The 13,250-nt window shown below is 40.7% G+C and overlaps 2 protein-coding genes across 3 annotated transcripts in view; both read left to right on the top strand.

Moving 5' to 3' along the window:
* The window catches only part of LOC143871022 (RNA polymerase II transcriptional coactivator KELP-like), a 107,898-nt gene that overhangs the window by 49,955 nt on the left and 44,693 nt on the right, over positions 1-13,250 (top strand). The window lies entirely within an intron of this gene.
* The window catches only part of LOC143870759 (uncharacterized), a 54,014-nt gene that overhangs the window by 8,880 nt on the left and 31,884 nt on the right, over positions 1-13,250 (top strand). Inside the window, exons 2-3 of one of the 2 annotated variants that reach the window (XM_077376635.1) lie at positions 337-926; positions 1,047-2,329. The gene's annotated coding sequence lies outside the window, so the exon portion shown is untranslated. Of the gene's footprint in view, positions 1-336; positions 2,330-13,250 lie in introns of both variants that reach the window. The other variant, XM_077376629.1, reaches the window with a different exon arrangement.

Below are 13,250 nucleotides of genomic sequence, written 5' to 3'. Positions count from 1 at the left end.
CATTTTTCTTCTGAAAAAATTGATTTCTTTAGAAATTCTTTGATTTCTTGCTTTTTTGGAATGTTTTGGTGCAAAACTTTTGCAATGGAATGCTCTATTCATGCTTAGAGATTTTTTTCCCTGTGTTTTTCTTGGATTTTCTTAATTTTTTGCGAAAAAAGATAATTTTCTTAGAAAACGGGAGAAAACCTGTGATTCCTGCCATTTCTTACGTTTTTGGGTCGTACGAAATTTTATTTCATATGACCAAAATGCATACAAAAATCAATTTTTCATATGAAATCTCACTTTGAATTTTGACATAGTCATTTTTTTCCTTTTTTGCCCATCTTGCAGGGATCTCTACGGCTCTTACCTCGTGGGTCCGTAGCAAATGTCAAAGCATTGTGGGCAACGCTTCCACCTAGAGCACGTTCCTTAGTTGAGTACTCTAGCCTTCATCACCTCGTGGACCTTGACCCACTAAAGTATAGCAGAGGACTCTTCCATGCTTTAGCGGAGAGATGGTGGGACACCATCCATACCTTTCACATCCCCCAGGGCGAGATCACCATGATGCCGATCACATTCGCAGCCCTTTTTGGCTTGAGATTTGGAGGAGAGCTAGTGGTCCCCCCTTATGACTGCCGATGAGTTTCAGGGTATGCTGGGTGCTAGACCATAATACAAGTCCACAGAGTTCATTTATCTTATCTGGTTGAAGACTTATCCTCCTCTTACAGCCGATTCGCTAGAGCAGGTCATGCGTCTTAGGGCCATGACCTGCATTCTTTATCTACTTGGCCACATAGGCTTCTCCTATTATGGGATTGCTATGAGCCACCATCTGTTGGGTCTTCTCAAGACATTGGAGTGGCTCGCTCAGTATGATTGGGGCGGGGCAGCTTACGCCTTCCTAATCAGAGAGATGGACAAGTTCTCTAGAGGTCAGTGGTAGTGTTTAGGCGAACTCTGGTACCTTTGGGAGGGACACCTCTAAACTCTTCTCTTTATTTTGTTTACTTTCATCTTTTCAATTCCCTTGATAAATGATTATGCCATTGCAGTCTTGGTCCTACGAGACTCTTGCCCTTCTTAGGCCTAACAGAGCGGACAGAAAGAGACATTTCTTCCTAGGGCATGCCAGATGGGGGAATACAAATGTGCCTGTAGACACCCCCATTTTGACCGAACCCTTTTATACCTTGTTTGAGCAAAATCCTATCAAATCAAAGATTTAGGGTCCTAAATTACACCTTAAGGTAGGTTAGGGTCCCAGCTAGGCCCCTTCAAAATTTCGTCGAAATCCGTCGAGGTTTGCCTAGCAAATGAGTGTAATTCGTGAGATAGTGTATATATAGTGTAGTAGAAGGAGAGTGGTTTATCCAGTTTAAGGGGTTGTCCAGTTAATATATTTTGCAGTTGGGGTTTGTCCTGGGCAATTAAAAGGCCCGAAGTTTATCTTCTTAATTTTTACTAAACAATTTTCCCGAGACCACCCAGTTTCGCCAAAACACAGTGTTAAATATTCATGAGGGTTGTCTAAGACAATTTATGAAGGTTGAAAATTATGGAGGATTTTCTGTAAAAGGAGATAAAGAAGAAAAAAAGAAAAAATCTGGTTCTCGCAGATAGAGAGAGAGAGAGGGAGAGAGAAAGGAAAATCAGAAAAGGGGTTTTCCCGATTTTCTTCTCCGATCAACCTTGCTGGAGCTCCGTTTCGGATTTGCTTAGGGAAGAATATCGTATCAAAGAACGAGATAGAAGGAGGGATCTTATCTTTCGTCGGAAAATTTTGGAGGGAGAAAGAGATCCGAGAATAGAAAAATCTCAAAATCTTCAAACCTTTGCTCATTCCATCATCTTCTCAGGCGATCTTCTCCGACAAGCTTGTCAGATCTCCGGCCGAGAGAGATTTTATCATTGCTTTCTTATATTCTTCAAATTGCTTTTTCTTCATTTTAAACCCTAGATCTGAACTTCTCTTGTGCAGATCTGATTTTTTCTTTTATAAAAACCTTAGATATAAACTCTCACTTTCGGTCAACCCTAGATCTCATCGATCTTCACCTTTCCCGATCGATTTTCCGGCAGATCAAAGCTCCGGCTGGTCATTTTCTCTTTTTGCCTTGATAAAAAAAATTGTTGAAACCCTACTTTTTGTCTCTTCTTCGGCCAATTTCCGGTGAGTTCTCCGGCTGATCCGTTATCTCCGGCAAGATTTCGATCACCTTGTTGATGGCAATTGAAGGTTTGATTGTTGCAAAGAGCTCAGATCCAAAGAGTATAAATGATCTTCCGAAGGCTAGCATAAGAGAGGTTCTCAAATTTTAATAGTCTTCTCATCGAGGTAAGTTTTCTTTAAGATTTTCATTATTCCGAGTTTTTTAACCCTGTTAAATGATAGGATACTTGCTTGTGCTTCGTATTTTTAAAATTTTTGTGGCTTCTAAAAGTTAGATCTTTATTCTTTGGTAGAGTGAGTATATCTCATATCTGTGAGCATTTTACTGTGGATGTGCATTATAGTCAATTTTATAAGATCCTCTGTGTTTGAGGTTTTCTGAGTGTCATTTAGTTACTATATGTATTGTAATATTTCATATCATTTTGTTATCTAAAAAAAAAAAAAAAAGAGGAGAGAGGAGAGTGAGATAAGAGATTAGTGAAATCAGGGAGGAGTAAGCCCTATCTCAAACACTACTTCATGGAGCCTCAGCTCAGCACATTTTGCTTCACCTTACAGTTTTTTTTTATCAAAATCTTAGCCTCTGTTTCATTCACATTTGGTCATTTCATTGTTTACTTGCCTCTTGAAAAATTAAAGGTTAGAAAGAGGAGAAGGTCTCTTTGGAGCTGATTTTTAAATATATTTGAAGATGCTTTGTTGAGCATAATTAGGCCCCAAGGTTAGGCTTTCATCAGATTCTCGAACGAAAAGTCCTTGCTCAGCTACTTCAATTGGAATTCTAGCAAGGTTTCGCTTCAGAAAACTGCATATAATTCTGTGTACATTCTATGCTGCGCACAAAGAAATAGTTATGTCTTCGGCAAAATCTGCCACTGCGGACACAGTATCGATACTTGGTGTGGTTGAGTGGTTTTGGGATAAGATATTGTTGTCCAGAGTTTTCTAAAATTATCAGGGCCAGATGTGGTAGAGTTTTATCGTCCTCAATAGGTTGAACACCTTCATGTCGCATGCTATTTTCATCATCCTCATTCAGAGTGTTCAGCATCTCCTTACAATATGGAGGTTCATGCCTTTGAAATGGAAGATGTCTCTCAACCAATGGCTGCTCTGGAAGAGGGTTTCAATTACTAAAAGTTGCTAAGATTGCTAAACTTTGTACCAATTGCTGATAATGATGTGGTATTTTTGGAGGCTGCGGATAGAGTTGAAGCCTGTCGTATGCATGAGTCAGTTTTGAGCATGCCATTTTAAATGAACTCCGAGGATACACATTCAGGGATGCATGATATAATCATAGTTGTGAACATGCAGAATTTTGACAAAGAAATTTTAATGTCTCGGAGAAGCTCGTACCAAAAGATTCGTGCGATGGAGAAAGGAGGAGTGCAGGTTGAAAATAGTGGGGCCAATGCTGCAGCCAAGGATAGAGCTTATTTATCCATAGCTAAGTGCATGGATAATATTGCCACCAATATTTTGATGTCACTAAGTTTTGCTTTCATTAGTTGCGTACTGGTTTGGGGAAGAAACCAATTTCCTTGTTGCCATAATGGAATCATCAGATGGAACTCCCGCACCAAATGTAACTGTACAGGAAATGGACCCAAATGAAGTGATATGATGCGTGCATATAGTGCAGATGCAGAGCTAAAAGCTTTCATTATATATACACATATTTCTATTATGATTTGTAATCTTTGGCATGTGTATAAAGGCAAACCAGTCGGAGCAGTGCTCCCCTTGTCACTTCTTCAGGCATTACCTCATTCTGTCTTTAGTATGGCTCTTGTTGGCCTGGTCTTTTTCTTAGGGAATGATGTTCGCCCAGCCATGTTTTGATAGATGCATTATTGCAGCTCGTCTTCCCTTCTTAATCAGCTTGTGAGAATCTTTTAGGGTACTAAAATATCATCTCAGCAGTACTTTCTTCCCCCTTCCTTCCTCTTTTTAAAGTAGAAATTTCTTAGCCTTTCAAGTACTCGGGGATATTACTTCTTCTTCCTTCATTGAGAGGGCGATGAAGGCGCTAGCCTAAGCCCATCCTTAGGGGACTCGCTTAGTCCAAGTAGTTTTCCCCTCTTTCATTTAGTAGGCTAGTCTAGCATTTTAAGTGCGTTTGGACGTTGGGCATTAGTAACCCAAACCCATCTATAGGGGACTTGCTCAGTCCCAGTAGAGTTTCCTTTCTTTTATTTAGAAATTTTTCTAATCTTTTAGATGGTAGCTTCTCATTTTCATTTGATTGAGCGATGAAAGAGTCATTTAGAGCGTATCCTTGAGAAGGTTGCCTTAGCAAAGAGTACTCATAAGAGGCATGTCTTGCCTCATTTGTGGAGTCCCTATTCAGAGACAAGCCTTGTCTCATTTAGGGAGTTCCTCTTTTAGGAGGTTTACTCAACCTCATGTTAGTGTCTCTCTCATTTCTAGAGCGAGTCTTTGACTCATTTCCCCTTCTTTATAGAGTAATAGAGAATTTTGGACTCATTGGCTTCCCATTTAGAATTTGTTATCCTACATGTTAGGAGTTCGTCTCGTAGCCTTTTAGTTCGTCTATTAGATAGAAGTTTATCCTTTAAAGTTGCTTTTACCTGCTAGGGTTATTAGATCATTTTTATTGTTCTTGAGACGTTTATTTACTTGTTTGTGGATTTTTACATTTTGTTTTTGAGATACTAGTTTGTTGGTTTGAGGTTTCCCCTTTACCCTAAGGGTTTTACCCTAGGGTGTTGCATTGTGTGTTCCCGTTGGTCTTTGACCAAAAGGGTGAAAACATTTAAAATTTTAAAAAATCCATAAACCGTTGAAATCTTAAAATCTCAAGAGCATTGAAATCATTTAAAATCACAAAAACATTAGAAATTTGAAACCCAAAAACAATTGAATATTTTAAAATTCAAAAACATTGAAATATCTTAAAATTCAAAAACAGTTGAAAAACATAAAAAAAACTTAAGTCATTTTGAGGTGCTTTAAAGCTTTTTGGTGGTAATTAGAAGAGTTCGTTTCGAACTACGTTGGCTTGATCATCTTCCACGAGGTACGTAGTGCAGCTTGGGATCCACATCCCAAGTCCAGCCAAACCTTTAAAAATAAATATTTCAAAATTTCCAAAATTACAAAAATTCTTCAAAACCTTTTAAAAAGATCTTCCCCTGGAGTTAGGAGTCTGTCCTAGTTATTTTGGGTGTTTTAGAGTTAGGGGGCTGTCTTGATTTGTTTGATATGGTGTGTCCTGTCGTGTGAGTGTCCCTAGAGTTAGGAGGCCTCGAGTCGATCGGTTAGACATTTAGTCGAACCGATGGCTAGACTAGGAAGCATATAGTCATTCTATTGTTTTCCTTAAGATGCACGGCCTAGTTACACATAGGATATAGGACCCACCTGCATTAGCTTAAGGCTAATCAACTTGCATTAGTTAGGGCATATAGAGAGTCCTAAAAATTACAATTCACATGAATTTAAACAATTGTATAAAAAACTTTAAAAAACAGTCGAGTCTAGTGGATCGAGTCTAGGATAGCGATTCTAGATGGTTAGGCATCGTAGTTTAGAATAGGTCATTCGAACTACGTTGACTCCGATTCTTCCCGAGGCCGGGATACGTAGAGCAGCTGGGATGGACGGCCATCTTGGTCTGAGTCAAGTCGCATTAGAGCTAGGACTTGTCTTGTCCTGTCATATGTAGGTTTGATTTGTGTTTTATGTTTTAATGTGTTTTCTTATTTTCTTGTACTGATACTATACCTTTAGCCGAAGCTTGCATGTGTATGTCCACCAGAACTTAGACACCCATTAGATATGTCACTCATAACTTAGCTTTGCTTAGGTGACACATTTTTTTCATTTCATTTTGTGTGTGCTTATTTCCTTATTATCAGGAAATGCATGCTTAGGTAGACGATTCCTGAGAATTGTTCATATTTCATATGATTTTTGCCCGAAACTCTTCGAGGTTAATAATAAATGGCATAAGAGACCCAATGCTTGCACTCGGACGAATTGGGGGTGCTCTCAGACCTTCTCCATTCGTAATCAGGCATGAACCCATATATATTTCTGGTTATCCATGGTATACAGAGCCTATTTTGTTTGAGGATCCATGGTCGTATACCATGGATGGCGACTCTGAGTTTGTTTAGGTACGTTTCGAATCCGGACTTGTTCCCGAATCGAGAGGTATCTCTTTTATATCGCCACTCGTGCTATGCTATGAGGGTGGCATTCGTTTTGAGAGTTCCTTGGTAGAGCTCTCCTTCACACGTGGATGATCCAAGAGGCCGTTGGGGGCTCGTCCCCTACCTCTCCCCGGATCGGGGTCCACAGTGCCGGATTACAAATGGCCCTCTACTGAGGAGGTGAGAGCAGCCCTTGATGAGATTCGAGATGATTAGGTAACTTCGTCCTTTTCTTTTCTTTCAAAGTTCTCTTGTTTACATATAGCTGCTTGCTTTGCATGATTCTTATTGATGTCCTATCATCATTTGTAGATTTGTTGGCGTCCTCTTGATGATCACCCTGACATTCAGGGTGACTACTTTGAGCATACACACCTCATTTCCCAATGTTGTGCTATCTTCCAGTGCCCTGATGGACCAGTTTTGTACCTTCCAGAGAGGACCATTCATCAGTCTTTGGCTGATGCTGCCACCCCTCGCATCCCTGTAGCTCCTCTAGGGGTGTTGACGAGGATTGACTGGCTTAAAGAGCAGTCGAGATTTGTTCTTTGTACCCGGGGTGGCATCCTTTCTGTGTGCCATTTCCCTGAGAGACAGGAGAGATACAATGATTGGGCTCGGCGAGAGTTGATGCCTAGATTAACTCAGCCTCGGCAGGTATTTCTCAACCCTTGACTTTATATTCTTGCTTCCTGTGGGAGCCAGTTTTTTCCCACCCTGATCACTCATCTCGCGAGACGCGGGATCACCACGTCGGGTGCTCTTTCTGAAAGAGTGGAAGTGTTTCTTTGTCTGCGTTTCTTGTGAACTAGGGATCGGGGTTTGAATTTCACAAGAAAGAGAGCTTTAGAGTCACCACCTAGGTTAGGGCCTATAACCCGTGTATGCTTTTCGATGAACGCGAATAAAAATCCGAGTTTCAATAAAAGAGCAGTAACCGCAGTTGTACTCTAGGTCGGCTGCCTAGAACCCATAATTTTGCTCTGTTTGTTAGGGCATGGTCCTTACAGAAATCTGAATAAGGGTTATGGTTACATTCGGGGAAGGTGTTAGGCATTCCTCATGCCCAGGGTAAACCTGGTCTCTTGACTTTATTTGGCAGATTTAGAGAGATTTATCAAAAATCTTACTTTTTACCTTTTATTACGGTTAAGATTAATTCATGTGCGTAAAATAAAGTGGATTTACAAAGAAAAGAAGAAAAAATGGTTTGGCGTTATCCAGATTGAAGTCATGTACTACATGTTTCGAGTCCCGGTAAGATCTCTTAGTTGACTTCAATCTGGATAACTAAAACAAATGGAAAATGACAAAGCATAAGGGAAATGAAACACTGGGTTTATGATTCCCTCCGTTTGTCCAATGCCGTGGAGCACCAGGGCTCTCGTCCCTGTCTCTTTTGTCTATGGTGGGACCGGAGACAGTGGCGGGATAAGGAGAGGGAATGTAGCCTTAGGGGTTTACGTTACTGGATCCAGGGCAAAATTATCCCTAGATCCATTAACTACCCTATACCGGGTTTTACAATAGAAGTGCTGAAAGCTGGGAAATAATGTAATTTTACCAGGAGAGCAGGAATGCTTTCTGAAAGTTCGGCAGCGTAATGACGCTAGTCGGACGAAGGGGGTTTGGGTTCTTCAAAAATCTGACAGAACAACGACGCTATTAGGACGAAGGGGTTTCGGGTTCACCAAAAATTCGGCTAAACAATGGTGCTATTGGGACGAAGGGGCTTCGGGTTCTCCGAAAATTTGGCAGAACAACGGCGCTATTCGGAAGAAGGGACTTCGGGTTCTCCAAAAAATTTGGCAGAACAAAGATGCTAGTTGAAGGATGTCGCTCCGAGTCTTCGAAAATTCGGTAGAATGCCGACGTCCAGTGTGAGCTACCTAAGAACTTCTTTACTTTCTCTCTTCTAAAGCAAAGAAACTAGGGTTTTTTTGGACAAAACCTTCTTTCAAAAAGGGGTTAAAAAGCATAAAACTAGGATTTCTATAACTGAAAACCTAATTCTGAACTAGAAAAACTGAGAAACTCTATGGTGAAAATTCTATCTAAATTCAGTAATTTCTGAATTCTGATTTACTTCTACCTCCCCTATATGTAGATTTGGGGTAAAAAATTTCGCAGATTGCGAAATATTTCGCAGACTGTGAAATTTGGACCTGACACCTGGCTCACAGTGTCAGGTCGGCAAGGTTTCGTTATCCGTGAAATTTTGTCTTTTTGGGGATTTTTTCAGGAGTTTTAGCAGGTCATAACTTCTTCGTTTGGACTCCGAATTGCACGCGGTCAGATCCGTTGGATTCCTTGTTCCAAGGAGATTCCAATGCGTCTAATATCGTTAGCTTTTGTAATGCGAAGTGTTTTTAGGTAAGAACATAGGTTTTTGACTCAAAGCTAACTTCTTGGTTGAAATGCCGTGTGAAAACGGGCTTTTTGGCTGTGCCGAAAAAAGGCGGGTGCCGTGTAAAGACGGGCTTTTTGTTGTAACCTTGGGGCAAATTCATTTTTGAGAAGCATTTCCCGCTTCAATAACCTAGAGAGAGATTGAGAGAAAGAATAAGGGCTCTGGGACTCGTCATTAGACTCTTCCTCGAGACAACCTATCATTAGTTCCACCTTGACAAAATTGGGTGTATACAATAGTTTGAAAGATACTACATAGCACGCAGGTTGCTCCTGTTGGTGGGAGCAATGGAGCCCATCTAACAAGGTAAAGAATCTCCCCTGAATTTTTCATAGCAACAGTGAGCTAAAATTTCGGACGCCACTATAGAAGAAGGCCTTGGAAGGGTGCCCCTTACAAATCATCACCATTGGAGCTACCAATTTTGCTTGTTTCTGACAAGAGAGTTTGAATTAGTAGGCATGTACCAGTTGAGTTTTTATTTAACCTTCCTACTATTGAAATCATAGTTACAAAGGAATTGGGAATAATGTCTTGCGGTAAATGTTTGAAAATTTGTGAAATGTTTTGGAAGAGTTTGGAAAAAGATGAGAAAAGCATGCTTTTTTTCTTTATTCACTACATATTTTTCTTGATAAGATGCACGTCTATTGTATAACCAAGACGCAATGAAAAAAGTATGGAAGGAAGGTCAAGTGCATGTGTTTGCTAGATTAGGATAAGATTTCAGATCCGGGCTTGGTTTTTATTCTGATTTTATTAAGATTTACAAATAATACATGAGATAATAATGAATTTTCATCAAATTTGCATTCAATCATGAAATTTTGCATTTAAACAAAAAATGTAAGAATTTCATAATTATTTGGGACTATTTAGCATTAAAACACGGTAGTGCCAACATCAGTAGCCAAACAAATATGAATATTTTGGTCTGTTTTCATCCTATATGGCTATTTTGACATTTTTAAGAGATATGATTATTTGTCATTTTCCATGAGATATGAAAATCCTAACTCATGAAAGAAGCCATGACTAGAGTTGCCACCTAGGTTAAGGCCTAGGACCCATAGTTAACTCTATAGGTTTGGTCTACGAAAAAAGTTAGGTAAGTTACCTGGTTACAAGAAGGGAAGGTGTTAGGCACCGTTCTTGCCTGACAAATGTCGGGCTTTACTTTTAAAAGCTTTAATTGTTTAAATTCCAACTAAAGGGGGTGAATGTGAATATTTATTTGCATTAACCTAAGAGATTTGTGAATATTTATTTGCATTAACCTAAGAGATTCTAAGGATTTGGCCGTTCACAGTTTAGACTCATGCGGGCCAGGAGTGCATCCTACATACAACCACATGCCTACTTTTTGACGTTTTATGAGATTGATGATTTAATTTGAGTTGAATTGTAATTGATTTGAGGTGAAGTGACCTATGCTATATGAACCTAGATCTAATGCAATTGACCTAAGTTGATTTTTTAGTATTTTTGTGAAGCTCTAGGAGTTCTATTGGGAACTTAGAGTGAAATTTCTAAGTTTTAGAACCTAAAGCTTTTATGTTTTTGGATTTTAAAATTTTGAATTAGTGATTTTCCAATGAATGTAAGTTCTTAGGTTCTTTTAGATTTTTGAATTCTTTTATGCTCAATTTGGTTGCCAGAATTTTTTTGGTTCTTGGGATTTCTGTGGAACAAAAAACTCCCTGGGAGATTGGTGGAAAAAAAACTCCCTGGAAGTATCTCGGTAAAATAAAAATCCCATGTTTGGTTGACCGGACTATGGTGGGAAAAAATGCTTTGTTTGGTTGCTTGAACTGTTGGGAAGAAAAAAATTCTTCTGCAAGCTTATTTTTGGTTCCTGGGAGTATTTTTTTTCCAGGGTAGGGTTTCATGTAGGGTTATTTTGGTTCCTGGGGTTATTTTGGGCCCAGCAACCAAACATGGATTTCGTGCGGGGTTATTTTGGTTCCTGGGATTATTTTGGGCCCAACAACCAAACATGGGTTTCCTGCGGAAATTCCACAAAAGTCCCAAGAACCAAAAAAATTTCGGCAACCAAACGGAGCATAGAGTTCCAAACTTAAACACAAAAACTAAACATACAAACAATTATTCTAATCCTGAAAGACACTGAAACAAACAACCTAGCATGCGAATTCTAAGCATAACAAGCAAGCAACATATCATTTCTAGCATGCAAATCAAAGAAACTACACTTAACATGTGAAAAAATGACTAAACATGCAATATAAGAAAGGGTTTTGGGAAAGGGATTGGAATGGTGAGGGGGGAATGGGAAGTATGAAGAAGGGTCTGGAGGTAATGGAGAAAGGTGCAACTGAACTTGATTTTGCCAAGTTGCCTACGTACCCCATGGTGGGGATCAAGCCATACGTAGTTCCATTGGAAAGGCTTAAGATTTGACAATTGAGATTGAGAAGTGAAGATTTGGGAAGTTTGGGATTGGAAGAGGGACCGTGGATGTTAGATTTAGGATTTTGGAATTAAGGATTGTGACTTGACTTGAAACCAAAGGGATGCAACTATGCAATTCGGCCAAGAGACTGAGATTGGGTTAGGGTGAACTCAAACAAGCTTGAGTTGAGTTCGGTTTACGGGTTAAACATTTTAGGGTCTGTGGAATTGGATTTATGGGATTTGTCACATGACTTGATGGGTTTGAACTTTATTTAAGAGGGTTTTAGGTTTGGGAACATGGGTTTTGGGCTTGGGTTGAAGTAAGGTTAGGGTGCTGTTTGGTTATAGCAGAGCTGAGTACAGGTTAAGGCAAGCGTTGGGGGTGCGCTAATCGTGACTAAACCTAAGCATGAATGGGTGCTGGGCATGGTTGAGCTTGGGTGTCAACAGGTGCTACTTGCAGGCTAATACGGGCGTGAATGGGCGTCGGTTGCATGGTTAGCATGGGTGTAATTGAGTTTTGATCGCATGGTGTTATGGGCGGGAATGCGTGCTGGTTACTAGAAGCCATTGGTAATTAACAAAGCAAAGACACTAGCGGCTGTTTTTGTTAGGCTCGAAATAGATTAGATGGGGTTGGATTGTGGCGGAGCCGAATTAACTTAGATGGAGTGGGCTATGTAAACACCTGAGGCTAGATGAGGTCTTATGGTTATGGGGTATGGGATGAGTTTCTATGGTCATGGGGCATGGGATGAGGTTTGATGCTATTGGGATGTCGTAGTCAGTCATGAGGACATGATCAATACTTAATAGATATAGGTATGGTCTAATGAGAGATCAATAGGGGTGTGACCGAGTGTAATTAATTTGGGTGGGCTAGATGCGTATGGTAATGTGATATGGCGTAGGCTATGAGATGGGTTTATGCCATGGTGATGAGAGTACTTTCCTATTGGGTTTTGTATCACTGATGGTGATGGGAATGACTCGGCCATAACAAGTGGAGTAGGGAGGAGGTTGGGTTCGGTTATAACAACAATAGGATTGAGTTGGTCCGATTGAGTCGAGTTGAGTTGTGGCTTGGGTTAGACTCGTGGCTTAGGGTGCGGGCTTAGGATTGGGTGGGGTGCGGCTTGGGTTGCGTGGGGTGCGGCTAGGGGCACGACTTGGGTTGGGCTTGGGGTTTGAGTGGGTTATGGCTAGGGGCGCAGGTTACGGGTGTGACTTGGGGTGCGGGTTACGGGTCCGAGTTGGACCGGGATGGAATGGGGTTGGGTCTGAGTTGGACCGGTTGGATTCCGGTTGGGATGAACCGGTTGGACGGGGTAGACCGAATATGATAAATGAAATAGGAATAGGTCAGGTTGCACCAAGGATTGGGATATCTAAAGGAAACCGGATTAGTTTTGAAGATGAGGTTACGATTAAGAAGGAAAAAAGGTTCTAATATGCAATACTAACACTGATTAACATGCAGACTAAAACTAATATGCAATACTAACACTGATTAACATGCAGACTAAAACTAATATGCAAGCTTCTTGTAAACTACACAGGGAGGGATCCTAATATGCAAACTGTTAGGCCTAAAATTGGTAACAGATACGGCAGTGAAGTACGAGCCGAGCTGCAGGTCCTGAGGAACCGAAGTGAAGGAGTCGAATTCTGCGGAACTGAAATGAGGGAACTGAGTTCTGCACGAGAAGCAAACAAGGTCAGAATGACCAACCCGGAGTGTTACTCCGGACAGGCCCTTCGACACTCAAGTCAGTATGAGCAGGAGTGCAGAGCTTGTTTTAAGAGTGGTGGGTGAGAAGTTATTACCCTTGTTTATTAGCTTTGGAAGCCCTTTTATAGAAGGAAACATGTGGTAGTTGGGGAGTTATTATCCCAGGACAGGTGTCAGCCAGCTATAGGTTCAAGCTCACCTACTCAGCTGTAATTACCAAACTACCCCTGCTGACGTGGGATCTGTGGTGGGCCACACTTGGGCCACGTGTCGACAGCTAATAGGCTGCTGTTTTTATACACCATCAGTTGCCCCCCCAGTTCTCCAAGTCATTGTAGTGATTTG

This window comes from Tasmannia lanceolata, unplaced genomic scaffold (assembly GCF_043159265.1).
Source record: "Tasmannia lanceolata isolate RefF3 unplaced genomic scaffold, GAP_Taslan_0.1 ptg000002l, whole genome shotgun sequence".
NCBI lineage: Eukaryota > Viridiplantae > Streptophyta > Magnoliopsida > Canellales > Winteraceae > Tasmannia > Tasmannia lanceolata.
The sequence above is the reverse complement of the archived record's forward strand: the minus strand, read 5'-3'. Positions and strand labels throughout refer to the sequence as shown.